The sequence below is a fragment of the Dipodomys ordii genome, unplaced genomic scaffold, assembly GCF_000151885.1.
Source record: "Dipodomys ordii isolate 6190 unplaced genomic scaffold, Dord_2.0 Scaffold206, whole genome shotgun sequence".
Lineage (NCBI taxonomy): Eukaryota > Metazoa > Chordata > Mammalia > Rodentia > Heteromyidae > Dipodomys > Dipodomys ordii.
In genome coordinates, this window is record NW_012267422.1 from 2384800 (window position 1) to 2405205 (window position 20406).

The window sequence follows — 20406 nt, forward strand, 5'->3', positions numbered from 1 at the left end:
TTTTCTTTTTGTCTGACTCAGGGCCAGATGTATAGAACAAATATGCAGTTTTTTCATTTTCATTTTCATCTGTCTCTGATAGTAATACAGTCTAAAAATAAAAATTTTAAAAATGCTTACTTCTGCTTGTTACTGTAGTCCTAAACCAAGAGTTAGTGTTAAAACAAAATTCAGTCACAAGAAAACAGAGAAGCCATATTTTGAGAGGTTGAGTTGTGGAAGTCTTTATTAGAAAGTCCACAGTTGCAGGTGGAGTCCTGTCTCAAAGACCTACAGCTCAGAATGTCTCTTGCACAAAGCTTTTAAAGGCAAAAACCACATAACCAGTGTGAGAAATTAAAACTAACGAAAGCATTATACATAGGTAGAGCAAAGTAGATGAGGATACTTAAGTCTAAAAAAAGAAACAAAGCCAGAGGGAAGGATAAGGGACAATCAGGACCCAGTTATCTAGGGAAAACAAGATTTCCTGGAGCTCAGCAACCTCTGCAATCCTAAGAATGTCCTCTATTACTTCAAAGTTCTCAGAAAGTCCCTTGTTTACACTAAGAGGTTGAGATGCCATTTCTTAGCTCCAGTATCCACTATCTGTATTTCAGTTTCTGACTTTGAGGATTCTTACCAGAACATATCCAGTCCCTTGCTTCAGAAACTGAATGGAAAAGGTAATGGTACAGGTGGGAAGGAATTGATCTAGTACAGTCATTCTGGTGATATAAGCATCCTCAGCTCTCTCTTTGAGGAAATAACAACAAATGTTTAGGTTATACAGAAAAGGAACAAAGAAACAGAGCCACAGGAGGAAATTTAAAGTGGTTCGGTCAAGTTGTTCCAGCTGGTCATTGTCTACCTTCTGGTTCTGCAAGACACTGTTTGAGAGGCCAATAATGTTCTCAAGCTGAGATTATTGCTCTTCTTAGGGAGAGGCCACTTCAATCATTACTGGTGACTACTCCTCACTTAGGAGTACAGTTCCATCCCACAGTGATCTGACTGCAAGGCTGTTTCTGGAATTTTGAAAAACTGTCTCTTTCCTTAGTGCCTTCAGTCTTGGAGGGGAGCTAGGGAGTTAAGTCAATTCAGGATGAATGTAACTACATTACTTGTTTTTATGCAATGTTTGCTATGCTTAAAATCATTTTTTGTGTCTGTGGTACTCAGAGTCTTTTGTACTCAGGGTCTTCCTGATGTTACAGATGTTCTACCATATAAGCAACAGTTCCATCATTTTATACTTTCAGATAGGGTCCAAACTGGCCTTGAATCCTCATCCTTTGGTCTCCACCTCCTCCCATGTAGTTGGGATTACAGGTATCATGACTGCACTGAGAATGAATGTGACTCTAAGTAGGAATTGTAAATCTAGGAAATAGCAAATTGTTTTCTGCATGTGCTTTCAATAATTTATGAAAATATAAAGGAGGCAGAATCCTGTCTTCTATCAATTAGGAACCCTCAGAACTTCATTGAATCGTGACAACATTTTGTAACAGGACAAATAGATGATGTCAAAGTTCTGAACCAATTTCATTTCGTTTTCCTGTGTTAAGTAGCCAGGCTGACCTGAGGATTTCACTGTTACCTGCGGGAACATATAAGAGAGTGCTGTCTTTTTCTGTTACTGTCACTTGACAAGGATTGTGGTTATGGGAGTTCATATCATTTGTGGCAAAGCAATGGGGTCTTACTATGGGGTCAAGAGTAACCAACACCATTGAAGTGGTTTTGCTTCTAGAATGAAATAATGATCTTTTTGTGTCCTATGATGCAAATGATAAAGTTATGCTGAATAATCTTTGGGAAAATGGAAATACCAAGATTCTCTTCACTACATAAGAACTGGGATGCAAACAAAGAACAATGGAGTTACTCACCTTGCTAAAAAAATCTCTCTATCCAATAGCAAATGGCCTTACATTATCAGCCATGGAGCATGTTTCAAGGTCAGTGAAGAATTTTAGAAAATGAAAAATGTTCAGGACCAGAACAAACTAATGGCCTATGCCTCTGGGATTGAGAAGTAAAGTATCTTCTTTAATAAAGGTGAACTGCTGTGATAGTTCTAGGTGCTTTCTGCTATTATTTGGTGATGATTTATAGATTGTGGAGAGATGGCAAATAAAGTCAAAGTTTCCAATGATGTTATGGTAATAGTTGACACTGTGACAAGTACCTATTGGGACTTAGAGGTAGTACTTAGAACCATGATATTTTGGCACGGTTCAAACTCAAGATGAGCAGGTCTTAGGAGCAATCTCAAGAACAAAATTTCTCTCTGATTTTTATTCTGCCCTCTTGTCTTTTACCTACAACATTACCTACAACCTTTACTCTTCACATCAAGGCAAGACATAGAAAATAGAATTCCTCTTTTCCAAAGCCAACCATAAAAACTTTAAAAAAAACTACTGTTGCTAACTTTCTCTGTCATTTTGTATACCAACTGGCTATAAAAAATTATCTGAATTTGTTTGGCAATAGGTCATAAGATAAACCCCTATTCCAGAGAAGTCCTGACAACAAGTAGAAGGAAGAAGTACTGGGACAGAAAAATCCAGAAGAATCTAATCATGCCTTGCTGGCTTTCTCTATTGCCTTATTATCATGTTGATTATCAAGTATCTTCAATTCTATATCTTCACTACTATCCCTGCTTCATTCAACCAAAGCATAAAACTAGTTTCTCCTGTGTCTTTGATTTTGTATGCTGAAGGTTCTCATATTGTATAAAACCAAGGTTCCATAAGTTTGTTGTGCTTTCCTCATGTTCAACATGACACAGTGTGGAGTGAAGTTATTATACCTTTCCATCTATAATTATTTTGGATGCATAGATATACTTAACTTTCCCCCAAATCTTATAAGGTACTTAAAGAGAATGCCCATATCTAAAACTAGACTACTAAGCAATAAAGACATTAAAAGACAAGATCCAGATATTAAGGAAAGAGTTCAGATTCATATCTAGACAGTATAACTTCAGACCAATGGCCTTGATCATTACTCAACTGATTCCATGATCATCTAGCTTGATGTGACCTTTTGACATTGCCCCTGAAGGCAACAGATGGAGTTGACACAAGATGAACAGCATCCTATTTATAAAGTGTCAGCATATTTGCATTGCACGTGATGGATGGAATGTGTTGGTTGGGGCAACTTGGAAATCATGGAGATGGGATGTAGGTCGTATTTGCCTACTGATTAGCAAGAGCTAAACACTATCAGTCAAGTTGTCATGCACTTTGTTTGTCTAAGATACATACCTAACCAAAAAGCTTATTGCATAGCTTTACACCTCTGTAGCCACCCCACTCAGACCAAGAAGCAACACATTAGAATCAAAGGCAGCTAGTCACAAAGCTGAAGAAGAAACTGATGTGGATTTACAGGGGAAAAAAAGAGCCAAGCAGGTGAACTCCTCTTAACACTGAAACAAGGAAATTCTAAGAGAATGAGTCAATTAGGAACAGTAACCCAAATGTGGTAGAAATCATCCTGGAAAGTTGAGGGTAGGCTTTGCCAAAGTTATGAGGTAACAGAAACTATGAGTAAGTAGACAATTAAGTAGAGGGAAAAAAAACATAAAGTAAAAGGTAAGGTTTATTTCAAGGGCATTAAAAACAAGCATACGGGGAATATTCCAGTCACGTTGTTACCAGAGCAGGGTGGTGTACAGTACAAACCTAAGATTATTTCTGTGGAAGTCTCTGGAAGGATCATGCATGCAAGAATACCTTTGTCTTTAAAACTCTATTTGAAGGTTGCTCTAGGGATTGCTCCTTGTTCTGTTTATTTCAGTTTTTCATTTTCTGTCCTTGTAAACAAAAATCTACTGCCTAAGACCATAAAGATGCAAGCAGATTGATTCAGAATTCACTTTTATTGTCTCGAGTAGGAGCCACTGGTAGCTGGATTTTCCTAGCTCCTCTCATATGAGGGTTAGTACTCTCCCTGGGAATCTGTCAGCGACACCCTGGGCATTTCATAGTGATCCAGCATGACAGTCTTTGAAGAAGCATTCTTTGTTATCTAATCCTATAAACTTGCCTGGACTTCAAAGAATAAAAGCTAGCCAAATTAGAATAATGATTAGCTGCAGAAATAATGAAAGAAGGCGTCTCTTACATGAAACAGACCTCAGACATGGAATGGAAAGAGAAGCAGTTCTAAGAATCTACCTATGGATCAACTAGGAAAAAAAAAATATTTGGATTGATTTTACTCATTTCTTTGATTCCAACTGCTTCACAGCAAATTAAATAATTAAACAGAAGCATTCATTTATTTTTTCAAAAATATATCTAACTTTCCTTAGCATTTTAGAGGGTCTACTAAATACCTTTATGCTAAATTCTTTGTTCACTCTGGCTTATCTTCTTTTAGGAAACTACAAACATGCCATTCAATCCAGATATACCTAATGTAGTATTTGGCTGGTTGTCTATAACATTCCTTTAGAACCACCGAACTAATCATGTCTAACCATATCACCAGAAATCTGCTTTCATTCTGTCTTGGAATTTGTGATTAACAACAGTTGAACTGAGGAAGATTTGCAATATTAATACATGGCAACTTAACATTTACACACCATCTTATAGCTAATATCTTATTTTCTATTGTGATAGCTACTATGTCAAATAATGTATTCCTTATGATGTCTACTTAAGGAATATTGTGAAAAATGATTTCTATTGCAATTGAAAGTAATCGACACCCAAAAATGGGCAACACAAGAAAGGAGTTACATTATTCCATGTCTGCAAACATCAAGTGCTAGATACGAAATTAAGCAATTGGCTTGGGACCTTGTGTCTCTGGAATTTCTTAATTCTATACTCCTTCGTGTCTTTGTTTTCTAAGCTGCTAACATTCCAGAGTTGTAGGCCTCACATCTGTTCTTAACTTGATGAAAGTGATTTCTTTGCCCCAACTATTATGCTGAAGTTCTAAGCCTCTGAGTGAATCAACTTAAGGGAAGTGTAGACTCCTCAAAGAGTGATCCACACAGCCATTGGTGGTTCATGACTGTAATCCCAGCTATTCAGGAGGCTAAGATCTGAGAATTGCAATTCAAATCCAGCCTGAGCAGGAAAGTCCATGAGACTCTTATCTCCAATTAACACCAGAAAACCAGATGTGGTGCTGTGGCTCAAAGTGGTAGAGCACTACACTAGCCTTGATTAAAGAGCTCAGGGACAGCACCTGGGCCCTGAATGCAAGCCCCACAACTGAACTCCCACCCCACCCCCCCAATAAAAGAGTAAGTAGCTCAGTGCCAGCCATTGAGGAGTTCAGGCCTGGATAATGTGCCTGTCAATGAGTTAGTCATTGAGGCCAAACATTCATAGGATGGGTTTAAGCTGAGTAGAAGCTAATCACCTGTAGATAAGGTTGTGGAGACCTATCTTATCCTAATTGTACATCTAGTTATCAAGGAAAAGGTGAATCAGTGTACTGAGCTGGATACTTCCACAATAGGCACACTGAAAGTGAAGAGGCAGTCCAAAGAGTGCACTCAGAATGAGAATTAGGTTTTCTTCTCCAGATTCCAGTTATAAAGCCTTAGGAACCCCAGTTCACCATCTGAAGACTCATCTATTGTCTCCTAAACAAATATAATATAAATCTATTTCTCAAAAAGGAAATGTTTAAAGCTTTCCAACTAACTTTGTAGACCATTATGAGCGAAAGACTTCCTTATATATAATGTTGTCACTATTATCATTAGGTAAATCACAGAAACTTAGGTACCGAAGTGCATCAGACATTTAATAGGAACTGAGAAGAATAACAGTGTTTCTTACAAGCAAATTTGGTACTTGTGAAATCAGTCAGTGTTACTAGGATTGTCCATGTTTTACAACAGCAGAGAAATCTCAAATAGCTATCACTAAAATAGAGATCTATAGTCAAAATATTTGGATTAAACAAGATTACAAAATATCAAACAAGCGTACACTGGTTTCCTTGCAATGAGAATTGTCAGCGTCTTTAATGAAACTAATTCCAAATATGAGTTAATTTTGTAATATGAAATGCATCTCAAAATCATTTAGGATGGAGGAAAGATTGAGAAGGTAAGTCTCAACTGTCACAAGTACTCTCCCATCTATCCACTTACCTGCTTCTAGGGGACATTTGACAATGTCTAGAGACATTTTTAATTACTTTAGTGGGCAGAAGACATTGTCATCTGGTAGTAGCAAGATAAACATCCTACAATACAGCTAGTCAGAACTGCAAAGAATCATCTAGCCCAAGATGTCAAGAAACCCTAGCAGGCTTATATGGAATTATCAAATTGGAACACTGAGTTCTGTATGGATGTCAAATTTCTTAATTGTAAAGAACAATATTGTCATCAAGTTTTCAGATAACTCACCATCAACTTGACCTTTATTCTAGTGAGGACATATACTTTAGTAATTAAAGTGTTCCCCCCAAAAGGAAATACTAGTTTCTAAATTATGTGCAAAATATGTATGAATGAATGTATGCTTGAGTATGTATGTTTTTGTTGTTGGCAACACTTGGCTTTGAACTAAGGGCACTGTACTTGCTAAGTAGGCACTCTTAACACATGTGTTATTTACCTAGTCTCTCTTGCTTTAGTTAGAGAATAGATAGGGTGTTGAGATTTTGCTCCATCCAGGCTGGACCATGATCCTTCTATTTAGGCTTCCTGAATAGCAGGGGTAGCAAGTGTGTGCCAAGATCACTGATGTCTTATTTTTCATTATAGGGTCTCCCTAACTTCTTGGCAAGTCTAATCTCAGTGCCATTATCTCAATCTTTATCTTGTGAGTCTTCAGAATTATAGGGATATACAAATATTCTCTGCCTTCAAGCATACTTTTTAACGTTTTAATACAATTTGATTCTGTCCCAAAAGTCTGATTGAATACTTTCATAGAAAGTCTGTCTTATAAATTCTTAGTTGTTGAAATTGTGTCAATTTGTGTTAGACTTCACAGGTTTGTTGTTGTTATTGTTTTTCTTGGTCCTAGGGCCTGAATTCTGGGCCTAGTAACTGAGCTTTTGTGCTCAAGGCTTGAGCCACAGCTCCACTTTCAGCTTTTTGTAGTTAATTGGAGGTAAGAGTCTTATAGACTTTTCTGCCTGGGCTGGCTTTGAACCTCAATCTTTAGATCTAATCCTCCTGAGTAGTGAGGATTACAATCATGAGCCATTGGTATCTGTCTTTACAGTGTTTAATAAACATTATTTGACATATAAAGATAAATATTTGATATTAAAATAAAGTTTTCACTGGGTGTCCTAGCTACTCAGGTGGTAGAGATCTGAGGATCATATTTCAAAACCTTCCCAGTCAGGAAAGTCCATGAGACTCTTATCTCTAATTAACCACTCAAAAACCAGAAGTGTCACTGTGGCTTGAAGTGGTAGAGCACTAGTCTTGAGCAAAAGAGGTCAGAGACATCACCCAGGCCCTAAGTTCAAGATCAACAACCAACAAAAAATAATAAAATAAAGTTTTCTACAACTGAATCCACTAGGCAAAAATAATAAAAAATTAAGAACTAAAAAGTTGAATGAATTCAGGAAAATGGAATCAGAACTAAAATTTTCTGCAAGCTCTATATGTGGATATCACTATCTCTGAGATATAGCAATACTGTAATATTATAGCATGATTACTTAGCCATTCTCTGACTTACCTGTCTAGGAAATTCCTGCTTTGACATGGACATTAACCTAAAACTTTAAAGACAATCAAGCCAACTACTACAATTAAAAAAAAGAAAAGAAAAATCAAGTGGCCACCTTGAATTTCTACCCTTCTTCTAATATCAAATTACACAGAGAAACTAAGGGAATAAGATACATTTACACAAGATGCCTGAAATGCTGAGACTGACACACGTAAGTGTCATAGTTAGAAGTGTAACAGTTCCTTTGAGTATCAGTCACAGTTCTTTCCATAATTACATTATCTCAGTATGAAATTCCTAACACAGAAGAGGGATCTAAATGAAGAAGATTTCCTGGAAGCTGTTAATCTCTGGCTTCCCATGTTATAAAGTAGAAGGGTAAACAGATACCAAACAAGATTATTTATCACTCTCACTTCTTTCTTTCCTTCCCACTTATTTGTAGTAGTCGTAGAGGTAGTTGTTGTTGTTGTTGCTCCTATTGGAATTACATGATTGGCAGGAAGAACAGAGCAAGTGAGGTAATAGATCTATTCACAGGTTATGCCTCAGAACTACAGTGGAAATCCCCTAACATTGTAGTTTAGAAGGGCAAAGGTTTCTGGCTGGCTCAGGTTTAAACAATTTGCTGCATACAGTTTTTGTTTGCTAACTTGAAAGGACGTCAGAGTATCACTTGACTTTTTATTTCTCTGGTGGGTGGGTAGGCTCAGCCTCATGAGACCCAGGAAGGAAATCCCCATGTTTAATTTTAACTAACCACGTTTCCTTACATATTTTAAACGGATCCTCAGCAATCTTATGTATAAAGGCAAGTATTCACATGTGTATGCATATATATATATTTACTCCATAAAAGAAAATAACTATAGAATTAACTGTATAAAATAGCATGTTAGGGGCTTGCCTTGCATGCACTGGGTTTGATTCCTCAGCATTACATAAGCAGAAAAATCCAGAAGTGGTGCTGTGGCTCAAGTCGTAGAGTGCTAGCCCTGAGCTAAAGAGCTGAGGGACAGCGCCCAGGCCCAGAGTTCAGGCCCCATGACTAGCAAAACAAAAACAAAACAAAAAAATAAAAAACCAGCAGGTTAGTTTCATTTCTAATTGTTTGCCATTCTAAATTGTACACCTACCTCTTCAGACAAGTCCTTCTAAATTTAAATCAATAGGTCTAATTGTTAATCTGACTAGTATGTGGCAAATGTATCCTTTTGTGCTTTCAGAATTTTGAAACATATATGATATATGTGCTCTGTCACTTTCTTTCTGACCCTGTTCAGAATAACTCAACATTCTGATGGATCTCATAGAAATTAAGTTGAATTAGCACACTAAGGATCTGGCAAATAGTTACAAATTAGACTTCGTCGTAGAGGACTTGAGGATGCAGCTAGGAAGTGCTGCTCTGGGTATTTGAGCCTAAAGTGGTCTGACCCAGTTTGGCCTCCTAAGCCAGGAAACGCACTTGGGTTTGCCTTCTACTGTTTCCATCTTAGTGTTACCCACTTTCACAAATTGCACCACCTCTTTCAACCTCAGCTGTTCCATTCATAGAAAAACATGTAAAGATGAAGCTGGGCACCAGTGGCTCATGACTGTAATCCTCACTACTCAGGAGGCTGAGATCTGAGGATTGTGGTTCAAAGCCAGCTTGAGCAGGTAAGTCCGTGAAACTCTTATCTCCAGTTAACCACCAGAAAACTGAAAGTGGCACTGTGGCTCAAGTGGTTATGCACTCACCTTGAGCTGAAGAGCTCTCAGGGACAGTGCCCAGGCCCAAGTTCAAGCCCCACAACCACCACCACCACCACCAACAACAAAGCAAGGATGACTATTCCATATGGAGACAATGAGAATAAGATAATGTTTATGCTATCACCAAAATAGTGTATCTTTAATAACTGTTCATTTCAAATTCTTTAAAATGCTACCACAACAGAGAAGTTGATATATTAGAAAAATAGCATTTGATACTCCATTCTTGGATGTACTTTAGAATCTCCTGAAGAACTTCTAAAAAGAACTAATGCCTTCCTAGGAGCAGGTATGTGCAGGAATTCTCCAACAGTAGTAGTTTATTAACCTGCGTGGGATTCTTTAGATGTATCCATGTTATGAAAACTCCTTAAGATGGGAATTGAAGAAAGCCTTCATATTCTGTATGCATGTTCTTTTTCAAAACTGTAATGGATGTTAAAGAATACTGATTCGAATCCTGTGGAAGGTTTGTGCCTATATTTAGCTAATTAAGAGTTTGAGATCTAAGATTCAATTATAGTGTGGAGCCAGACCAGGCAGACAAATCTCCAATTATTCAGCCAAAAAACAAGTGGAGGGATGGCTTAAGTGGTAAAGGCCATGAGTGAAGATGTCTAGTGAGAGCACGAATCCTTGCATGTAAGCCACAGGACCGGCAACCAATCAAATCTAATTCAGAGGTGTCTTCTCTCAGACCAATTGTTCCAAGTATCCATTCTCTTTAAATGCTTATCAGATGATGTTAATATACAGCCTGTTTTGCGAATTTTCACTAAAGTACAGCCAAATCACACCAGTTTCATTGATGTCAAGGAAGGCATACTTTACAAGCAAATATTGAAAATATTGAAAAGTCCGAGTAACTGTACAGAAATTAGATATAGACACTGTATGAATACCCTTGCTTTATCTAAGGATAACAACAAAAATGAGAGATGCAATATGCATCTATTAACTATGATGTTAACATCCATTAACTTCACCAAAAAGCACTCTAATTTCTAATTTCCTTCTTTCAAATTGGTTTCTGTTGTCTGTTTTAGTAAGTATGTTGTTTTTTTTTTTAACATCATTGCTCAGCAAAAGTTATGTGATTTGAAAACATGAGGAAAATACATTTGTAGGTTAAAGAAGTTTATACTTGCTTCAGCTGTCGAGGTACAGACCTGTAATCCCTGCACTCAGAATACAGTATAAAGAACATTAGAACTTTAAAACCTGCTTTGGGTATACAGTGAGATCTTGTTGCAGAAAATATAATGTTTTAAATGTCTGCATTTACAAGTTTAGTCAAACACACTTCAATGTTTGATAATAAAGGAGCATAAAATGAAAATATCTGGGTTTTTTAACCTCAAACAGAAATAGTCATATTATTTATTTTTATTGTTCAACATGTTTTTTTATGATGCTATTATCATGTGCACCCCTCACTTACTCACTTACATACATTTACACACTTGCATATCCTGAATTATGCTGGAAAAATGTTTTGCAAAAATACAAATAATATGATAAAAATACAATAAAATCATGAATTAAGATGATTTGGAACATATAGTGTATAGTTAATGCATTCATCTCTTTCAATACTTTTAATACAAAATTCTTTAAAAAATGCACTTTACTAGGAACTTTTAGTCCAAAATGGTAAAATAGCTACACAAGGTGTAGTTTTAGGTAAGATAGACAGATAAATAGATTGGATAAATATATATAAAACCTTTAACTTCATATGCAAGAATGACATTTGTTTAACTGAATTTCTGTAGGTATAGCATGGACAGAGATAGAAATTTTGTTTACCACATATTTAAACTGAGTTATAAGAAAGGTAGCCTTGATCATTGCTACACTTCTTCCAAAAGCTAAATATCAAGTTTTGAGTATGCATGAAGAATGTATATGCTCAAAAATTTTATTAGCAAGTAGGAGAAAATAAGAAATAGGTAAACGAAAATAATCACTAATTTTACATTTAATTTATAATCACTAAATTTACATTCACTCAGTGAACCAATATGAACCAACCATTAAGTCTCCCAAGTCTGGTGAGTTTTGTGTACTGACTGATTATAGTCACAAATCTTCTGGGAAAACTTTAGGTAAGAAGATGGAAAATCTGAAAAAGTAAAATATGTAGATTATTCAGTATTAAACTATATCCAGGATTAAAGGTTGGAAATACAAATAGACTTCATTGAAACTTTATGTCCTTAATAGTCATCTACAATTAAGTATATGGTGCAAATACCATAGGATTATGTTTCAGTTGTTGAAAAATATAAAAACAAGGTATTATTGAGGGGTTTGTCATACATTTAATAATAGCTGGTGTGCTGGAATGTAAATTGAAGGAAAAAATCCTTTCCTTGGATTAGTCGAGAGAGAACTAAAATGAATGAATACCATTCAGATTTTTATGCATATCTCCGATTTGGTTTTATTCATATATTGCACAGATTACTTCAATAAGGCTTCAAGAGAAAACACAGGTTTTTGAAAATGGGAATTGGCCTTCAGTGCTGTGGTTGGCAAGTAATGGATTAACAAGTTGTTGGTGCGAATTCATTTCTTCTTATCACCCAGGAAATAGGCATTATATTTAATAATAATCTAACCATGACATTTGATCTTTCCCATCAGATACATTGATTATATTCACCAATTATTATTAGCACTCGGTGTTTTCGTGGGTTTTTTGTTTATACAATGGTGTTAATTTGAACTATATGACCTTGCCATATTTGTAGTCCCAAAATGATCAGTTATCAAATTTAACTATTTTTCATGGTTCAACATATGACTAATGTACTTACAGATAAGTGAAGGAGCAGATACAATTTTATAGCAAGTAGTCAAAGGAAAAGAGGAGTGTGTGTATATGTGTGTGTGTGTATGTGTGTGTGTGGTGTATGTGTGTAAAACACCCACATTGCAAGAAATCAGGTAATTTCCCTGTTCTCATGAACATTATACATCTATAGGGGGAAAAATAGCAAAGTAGTACATAGTCATTGCAGACAAGCACTATAAAAAACAAATTATTCTGTAATTTAAACAGGCTTTAGGTGTTTATTGAAGGCGGGAGGGGAAACTATTTTGGACAAAGTAACCAAAGAAGATCCCTTCAAAGTATGTAAAAAGAACTAACTGCAGTTTGAGGAGACAGAGAGAGAAGAGAAAGAGAGAGACAGACAGAGAAACTAGACAGACAACACAGACAGACACAGAAACAGAGAAAGACAGAGAGAGATGAGAAAGAGAGAAGAAGAGAGGGAAAGGGAGCAGGAGAAGGAGAGAGGAGAGAGAGAAAGAGAGAAGGAAGTGGAAAAGGAGGAGAAAAATGGGTGGAGGAGGTTCTAGAGCAGTATTCTAAAGACATGGCCCTGAGAAGGCCGAGTAGGGAAGGCATTTGGCTGGTTTGAGCAGGAGTTAAAAGATAGTATGGCTAGAACCAATGATATAAGGAGAGAGTATTAACAGATGAGACTAGAAACTTTTACAGTCAAATGGGGCTATGTTCTTGAGTCGCTTAGAGATCTCATGTGAAGTGTAATCAAAAGTTTTGAGCAGAAGAACACAATAATTCGACATTCCTTAACGAAGAAAACTTTAGTTTTCTGTGTGAATTGACTATACGGAAAAAAGAGGTACTAAAGCCAACTACAAAGGCACTGTAATTGCCTGTAGGGATGGCTTTGGTATGTAGCTTAAGATTGGCCATAATGGGAGTCCATAGAAAAAGCAACTTTACAGGCATCCACAGGTGTGTGACTTATTCAGTGTCACCAAGCCCTACACTCAGAAGCATCTCACTGTTGGACTAATGCTCCACCATCATCATCTTGAAATTCTTTAGTTTTGAGTAATGGTCCTGAGTTTTCACTTTGTACCAAGCTTTACAATCTAAGTAGTCCTAAGAGGAAATGTCATTGCTCCTCTTCCTTCATTTGTTCAACTCTCATCACCTGAAAGAAGCCTGGGAAGGTCACCTGTCCAAAAGAACCCAATGCTTTTAAATATTTCGCAGCCAACTATGTGAGGAAGAGTGAGTAGATGACGTTGTAGAAGAACAGCCAATAGAGTAAAGGGTAAACCAAGTAAGTTGTGATCTGTGAAGCCAACATTTTTGAAATGGTAACAACATTCATGAGTAACTCATGAATCAAGGGAAGGATTAACTCTGCCAAATATATGAGAGGACAGATGAAGTACAGACTTTTCATTGACCACTAATTAATTTTTTTAATCAGAATGTAGTCATAGTAGGCATTTATGACATAAATGAATGCCCTCAGCAATTTTTGCCCTACTGTTTTACTTAGGTACAACTGCATGAAGCAAATATACCCAATTTTTGTACAGTTATATAAATATATATATTTATGATATATATATATGCAACTGTGTTTGGTTATCATAACACATAACTTTCACCAAAATCTAAAATTCCTGGAACCTTATTGTAGCTAATACCTTTTCCCAAGCCCAGCATTTGACGTGCTACTTCCCTCTCTAGATTTGAGCAGATTTGTGCAGTATGTAGCTACTTCAATCTAATTGCTTTCATTTATGATCAAACACTTAAGGGTATCCTGATGCTGGAGGCCACATATTCCATTGTGTTGGATATATTATCATATATCCATCCATTGCTTGGCTCGGGGTTGTTTACAGACTTTGGAAGTGATAAATAAATGTACACTACTTAAATAGAGATTTTTCATGTGAAGATAGGATTTTACTATATGTGGATATATACCTGCACAGAGAATTGCCAAAACACATGGCAACTGTAAGCCTCACTTCATAAAATTTTACAGAAACTCTTTTCCAAAGTCATGGACTCATTTTCAGTCCTACAATAATATAAACAATTCTAGTAACTCTATATGCATCCCCTTTTCATTCTAACTTCTTTAATTATTTTTGTGGCTTTAATGTTCATTTCTCAAAGGTCTCATGATACTCAGATCTGATGTAGTTATCTGTAATCTTTCTTAAATTCTTGGGTAACAAGATCTCTTCAAATCATGTACTGATGTCATAATTAAGCCGCTTACTACCTTATGATTTAGATAATAGAATTATTTGTGTATTCTATGTCCCAAGCTCTTATCTGATAATTTTAGCAGAAAATTCTCCCCATTTTAAGCCTTTCTTTTTATTCTCTTATCTGTATTTTCTGAATAGCAGAGTTTTTATGTTTGGTGGACTTTTCCCTTATGGATTATGTTTTGTTGCTGTAACTATGGGAATCTTAGCCTAACTGACCAGTGTTTAATCTAGTACTTTCTTCTAGAAGCTTTATAGTTTTCCTTTTTTCTTTTATGATCATTGGATTTTGTAAGATGACAGTCACAATATCAGATAATTTTATGGCACCCAAGACCTAGTCAGGACATCTTACAGAGAAAATAGAAAATAAGGTAATTGATATTGCTTTTGTAGATGATGATTATGAGACTTATAATGCATGCAGTGAGTGAAAATTAGGGTAGTAGCTAGAGAGTTTAATGTTTTGCTGTGTGTAGGTAGGCAAAACTGGACTCAGTGGTTTGTGTTTCTTTAAATTAAAATGGTACAAATTGAGACAAATCGGAGGAGCAAAAATCCAGTGCAACCTCAATCTGTGGGTTAAAGACTCTAAGCATGGAAAATGGTTATTTAAGATGAAAATGACAGGCTTCCTAGGGCAAGTAAGGATAAACTTCTATGTCTCAGCATTTGGGCCGGAGAAATTGTTTAGCTTGGAAAAAAATGAAAAGAGGTGGGAAAAGAATGTCAATTTGACCTTAAACTCAGCATCTTGTCTGATTGAATCTTTTTTCCATGTATTGAGCAAGAGAGAATTAGGAGCAAGGGTGGAGGCGTCTTTTCCTCAGGCAGAACCTCAGTGAGTCTCTCATTTCCTAGGATCTTTTCAAGCCTGTGTGAAACACAGTCTGTTTATAAAGTGGGCCATGTGGCTTTGAGACATTCTCCACAGTCCTGGTATTCTCGGTGCCCAGGACTGCAGAAAGTAGACAGTGAGTCAGAGCCAGAGCTTATGTACACATAGATGGAAGGTTCAAGCTGATAAGAAGACCTTCCCAGATTGCAAGCTCTCTTAATTATTAAACACTTTCTATGCTTTCAAAAAGAAAGAAGAAAGCTAGTATAAGTAGTGGTGGAATGCCATGGCTGTCAGAGTTCTTATGCAGGGTTTGATTTCTAGGACTAGATTAGGTTCTATTGGATCATGTTTGGGCTTTCTGGGAGCTGACTTGAATCTTCTCTTCAGACATGGGAGGGACCAAGCGTATGCCCCTGACTCAGTTACTGAGCATCAGTTTACTGTTGACAGTCTTAGAAAATTAGGAAGAAAAATCAAGGCTTGTCAATGGCATTAAATCTTTTGTAGATTTTGTTTATTGGCATGGCAAGTGTTGTTTCTTTCTAGGTAAAAGTTATGCAACATTTGCCACAAAGGCTAAACAAATGAATTCAAATATAAATATTTTTCAAGTATTTAATTAAGGTTCTCAGACTGTGTTAGGAAAACTTCTAGGCTAGTTTTAAGTGAAATTCTAAGGGATGCTTTACTTCTCACATCAGTATGTATATTTCTGTATTGCCTTTTGGTAAATCATAACAAAGTCTTTCTATGTTTTATTTATTGGCAGGAAATGGTAAAAATAAACACATTTCTATTACTTTGTAAAGGTCAACCATTTGAAAAAAAACACCATTGATTCATATATGCAATCAATATTCAACAATCCCTAGTCAATCAATCACACTCATAGGACTACATATAAATAATGCAGTATTTGTGATCCTTGTATAGAAAGTATGTTCAGATTTCTCATATGAGTCTCTTTGATTTCTCTGGTCTTATAGACCTGCACTGGGTATAAAACAGAATCCAGTTCAGCTGGATGTCATGTTGCCACTTCACTATAGCAGCACTATTATTGTCACATGTCCTTCAGATCCAGTTCAGATGACAAGTACTGTGGATTTCTTTTTTTCAATAATTAATCTTTTATATATGAGCATGTGTTAAATACTTCGAGTATATTAAGTATTTTCTCATCTTCAGAAAGTGGAAAATAAATTTACTTATATTTTACATATGGAGTATTAGTAAATTTTAACTTGCCAATGCTTACACACAAATTATGGAAAGAAATTGTGCTTTGATCCATGGTGTTCTTGATGATACATTCTCATTCATCAAGCAAGGGATACCTGCTGGTTAGAGGAGCTTTATATTTAGACAAGGCATTTCCCCTTGATAGAAGGAAATGACCCAGGTCATTCTTACTTTCTCATTAAGTCAACACATTTTAAGGAGCAATATAATTTTCAGATAACACACTACAACAAATAGGCAAGTGAAAGAGCCTTGAACTATAGGAAAATTGAACTGAGATGTATAGAATGCTTGCTTTGGAGACGAAGAAACAGACAGTAGTATTTATGAGTACTTACTTTTCACCTAATTTAGTCGTAGCTGTCAATGTTGCCTACACCAAATCATTTAAATGTTAGCTATAGTTATTATTATTAAATATTTTACAAAAGAATATGGTAGCATTCAAATCTAAGACAAATTTCACTTGCATGTACACTAAAATATTTGATTCAGGATAGAGAACATTCAATATCAGAAAGCCCTAGAGATGTTATTCCTTGCAATAGAGATTTAGATTGTTTTCAAAAAATGGCAAATACACAACCACTGTTATTAAGTACATTATCTTCTCAGTTGTTCTCTCTGTGAGTCAGAATTGGAATGCTTTCCTAATGAAAAATGATCATTGTAGAGGAATTAAAAAGAAAGCTGCTCTGATTCTGTCTCTGTTTCTCCCTCTGTCTCAATCTCTATCTCTCACCCCCTTTCTTTAACCATACTTCAAGGTAATAGATTGTTGGCAAGACATTAAATAAGTGATTGCTATTTGTGGTTCATATAAATTTGTATTGTCAAGTAGCATTGTAACATTCAAACATAGGACATATTTTCCATCTTAAATTTTTTTTCCTTCCTAAATTCCAAGAAGAGCCTTGATTTTAAATTTCTGCTTTGGAGAGAAACAACGATTCCAAAAATATGCTAACCATCCACCCTCTTGTTTGCATTCTATTCAGTGGGTTACATAAATATGCAAGATCCACAGAGAGAGTGTAAAATGAAGTGCTTGACATTCTCCCCGGTGCTCCCAGCATTTCTTCTGGGACCAGACCTAAGCTGCTAAACCACACTCTCTCCACACTCAATTACCATGAACTACTGCAGCCCTGAGAGGATAATATTGGCAAAGAGGCTGCGTTAAACCCTTTGTACTGTGCCTGGTTGTGACAGGATATCATAGAAAAGGTACTCAGGTATTGCATGTATTGAAGAGCTTTAAGGAAGAAGTCTCTACATCACTCTCCAAAAAAGATGCCTAAACAGTCACCAAAAATAAACAATGGCATTTTGTATTTTAAAATGCCTTCTCCACTTCTTGGGAGACCTTTGCATTTCCTGTAACTTGTTGAAATTCTCACACACATTCACACATACACCAATTTCCAAATCTTCAACTGTGTTCTTTGGCTATCACTAATTGGTCCTCTCGCCAATTGTACCTGAAGCATTCTGTATACTCTTTCCAGTTTCCCCATAATTTAAGCATCGCCTCTCACATCCTACCAGCTCCGTCCCTAAGGAATACAAATAATCAGTATTTAATCCCATATTTCCCAATGTACATTCCAATGTAACAAGTTTCATGGGAATGCAGTCAGTTTTTATAGAAGTTAGGATTTCTTTTCAAATGTGTTTAAGACATACTGTGGGTTAAAACAAAATTAACACATTTGCTTATGTAGGATTTCTCAGAGCCTTTGGTGAGCTTGTGACTTTACAAAACTTCAAGAAAGAAATATAAACGTTTTCTTTTCCTTTCCTTCATAAAACCTTTGGCAGTTCATTGTCATACATCAGTCAGAAAGTGTTCTTGAAAAGTTCAGTTGAAACATCGATTAGTAGCAACTTTTAGTCTCTGCTTAAAAGTGGGCCATGACATACTGCACTTCTTCTGATTGAACTGGTGATGCTGGTACAGGTAACCAGAGGGTATGTCCCTTTGGTTGGGTTTCATTTTTTCCTTAGCTGCCAGTGCCAATTTTGCAATCTTCCAATAGGGCAAGGCCTTCTAGACAAAGGAGGTTAGCATTAGCTAATTTCATGATAGTTTGATAGTTGATAAAGGAATACCTTAGAACTTGCAGAAAGCAAGTGATAAAAATAATATCATTATCATCTCTTGATGGAAGCCAGTTTTGCACTTGTGCTCAGGTTTATTTTTAGATGCTCAGCTATGGGTGACACAAGGAAAATAGGAATACCTTCTAGTACTGGTAATGCTGCCTGACTCTGGCAGCAAACACATAGAATCTGTCCACATAGTTTTGGAATCTCTGTTAGGTAGTCAAGAACACTTCTTTGTCTTCATCTCCCCTTTAGCAGCTCCATTGTCCATAATAGGGACATACGAATGAAAGTTGTTAATATTTGGCCAACAATCACCAATACCATCTGTCAACAAACACCATTGCTTTTTTGTCTTTTTTTTAAATTTTATTTTATTGTAAAGATGCCGTACACAGGGGTTACAGTTACGTAAGGTAATGAGTACATTTCTTGTCGAGCACTGTTACCCCCTCCTTTGTTGTTCTCCCACTATGCCTTCCCTTCTCACCTCCATCGCTCCTCCCCCCCCACCAAAGTTGTAAAGTTCATTTCCAATATACTGTATTGTGGGTATCATTGTTGCAATGTGACATCCTGTGTCCTTGTTTCAGTGTTTTGTTATTCTTCTTCCCCTCCCCAAATTAGACAAATGTATATACACGATGCAGGGTACCAAAATCAAGTAGAGTGACAACAGGGGATACACTATAGGGGGAAGAACATACAAAGGAAACAAAAAATCACATAGTACATTAAAGACAACAACAACAAAGAAAGACCTTTTGTGTCTATATCTTGGGGTTCATTTTGATTACCATTACCCTATATGGTAATATGTACATAGATTTGAGCTTTTCTGCTCATCTGATAAAATTATCTGAGACATATACTAATTATTGTAAATGAGGGAAACCATGGGACCTATATTTCTTTTGGTCTTGCTTACTTCACTTAATATGATTTTTTCCAACTCTTTCCATTTCCTAACAAATGGGGCGGTATCATCCTTTCTGATGGAAGTATGGAAATCCATTGTATGTATGTATGCATATGTATACATATACATATATATACATATATATATACCACATTTTCTTGATCCATTCATCTACTGAGGGACATCTGAGTTGGTTCTATATCTTAGCTATCTGAATAATGCTCAACTTCTCTGTCCATAAAAGAAATGCAAATCAAACCAACATTGAGATTCCACCTCACCCCAGTTAGAATAGATAAAATCAAGAAATCTAATAAGACCAGATACTGGAGGGGATGTGGCCAAAAGGGAAGACTACTGCACTGTTTGTGGGAGTGTAAACTTGTTCAAGCACTTTGGAAAGTAGTATGGAGGTTCCTCAAAAGACTCTACATAGAGCTCCCTTATGACTAAGCAATCCCACTTCTGGGCACTTGCCCAAATGATCACAAACAAGGCCATACTAAAGCTACTATTGATTTTTTTAAAGAGGTTGTCAGTTAACTATTTACTTTTCTTTTCTTTATTTTTTTAATTTTTAATTTTTTAATTTAATTTTATTTTATTTGTGAACATACTGTACAGAGGGGTTACAATTACATGGACAGGATAATGTGTACATTTCTTACCAAGCATTGCAGCCTCCTCCTTCATTTACCCTTCACATCCCTTCCCAGCCTCCCCCCCCAATCCCAATCCTTCTCCTCCCCCCCCTGCCCCCCCACCTACGTTGTAAATCTCGTTTTGGACATGACAACTTG